Consider the following 1,946-nt stretch of genomic DNA (forward strand, 5'->3'; position numbering starts at 1 on the left):
TTCCTGATAAAGTCCTTTGCTTCAAAAAAGCATTTAATTTTGATGAGGTCCCTGAATCACTCCTGACTTCCCCCAAATTTGTCTTTTTACTTTCCTGATAAAGTCCTTTGCTTCAAAAAAGCATTTAATTTTGATGAGGTCCCTGAATCACTCCTGACTTCCCACCTGAATGTGGGAAGGATCAGTATCTTGAGATGCAGAATTATGGAAGGGAGCATAGTATTCAACACCAGGTCCAGTGAGCAAGAGTAGAATAATAGGGGGCACCTGGATTTGAACCAGGGACCTCTTGATCTGCAGTCAAATGCTCTACCCCTGAGCTATACCCCCTCTTGGTAGTAGAAGCCTAAGTAATACCTTTAACCTGTACAGCCACACCCACCATTCCTGTAACTTGCCATAGATGTTGGTCAGACTGGGCCTCCTGGAAGCTGCTAAACCTGCCTCACTGTAATTTTATCTCCCTGAGGCAAAACAAGCAACACATTCCCTACCCTTTAGCCACCACCCCCTGCCATACTTCCTGACTTTGGAAGTTACTAAACCAATGACTCTCTTGTCTTCCTCTTGTCTCTATTCTCCATCAGTCTAAAAAGTGTAAAGGCTGGGTATCTGGATAGATTTAGACAAACCCAAGACAATCAAGGGGCTGGAGTGTGGACTTGGCAGCACATGAATGTGCCACACAGCTCCAGGAACACAAGGAAATGTTAGTGGGGGACACTAGGACACCCCTTGGACCAGTCCTTGATTTCTTGTACTCAGGAATCCTCTTGGGAGCTTGTTAAACATGCAGATACAATCCAAAGTTATGAACAAGGTCCCTATGGAGACCCTGCAGACTCTACTTTGAGAGACGCCTCCCACAGATTTAAACCTGCTTCCTTGTGTGCCACCTGCAGGAAGACTCAGGTACTGAGATATCCAAGAAGAGCTGGGTTTGTAAGTCTAGCACCAGTCCCAGTAAAAGACAGCACTGGTGGGGAACTCCAGGATTTAAACCAAGGACAACTGTCAAAATGCTTGTCTTCTGAATTCTGCTCTGGATCTAGGGGTTCTCAATTTTAGGGTGCACCAGAGTCACCTGGAGAGCTTGTTAAAAACAAAGATGGCTGCCCTCCAAAACCAAACCAAACCAAACCCAAACAAACATCTATTTACCAAGTTCTATGGAATGCTGATGCTGCTGGTCTAGGACCATACCTTGAGAACCACTGCTCTGGCTCTCCAAGCATCTGTGACCAGGACCTTTTCACACTTGCAGCCACACCCAAGGCTCCTGTTAACTGGTTACCTCTTCTGCATGTTCATCAGGAGCTGGTACCTCAGCTCCACTTAAAACTGGATTCCTGGGATTTCTCTCCTTTTCTTCCCAGTGTCTGCCTGGAACCACTGGGTAGTTCTCTTTGCTATTGGTAAGCCTCCTGCCTCGTGGCCCCAATTTGGAATTCTACTCAAGGGAGGGGGTAATCTTATTAAAGCAAGCCAAGGACTAAATCCACCTGTTCCATGTGGAGCAGCCTAATACGGGTTGAAGAGCCCAGTTTGTCTCTGTAAAACCCAGCTCAGAATGGGTTCATATTGTTATTTCTAAATTAGAAGTGAGAAAACAGAAGATGAGAGGGAATTTTTGGCCTCTCGAAGAAGAGTTAAGATTGCCACGTGGAAACATGAAGCTGTCCTCCAGAGATCCATCTGAACATCTTTGTCTTTGGAGGTCTCTTCAAGCTTCTATTCAACTTCCATTTCTTAAGGTCCTACTATATGCTGGACCCTGTGAGCACACAGCAGAAGCTAAGACTTCAGTGATGTTTGGGGAGATTAAGTAGCTTTACATTCATGAAACAAATGTTTTTGAGCACTTAACCATGAGCCAGGCACTGGGCTGGATTGTGGGGACACAAGAATGAATAATGTCAGCCCTGCCTTTGAGCATGTTACAACCT

General features: G+C 45.4%; 1 non-coding gene across 1 annotated transcript; it reads right to left on the reverse strand.

Moving 5' to 3' along the window:
- Positions 1-258: 258 nt before the first annotated feature.
- TRNAC-GCA lies at positions 259-330 on the reverse strand. The gene has a single exon. It is a non-coding gene; the product is annotated as a tRNA-Cys (tRNA).
- Between the last annotated feature and the right edge of the window lie 1,616 nt (positions 331-1,946).

Source organism: Choloepus didactylus, chromosome 5 (assembly GCF_015220235.1).
Source record: "Choloepus didactylus isolate mChoDid1 chromosome 5, mChoDid1.pri, whole genome shotgun sequence".
Taxonomy (NCBI): Eukaryota; Metazoa; Chordata; class Mammalia; order Pilosa; family Megalonychidae; genus Choloepus; species Choloepus didactylus.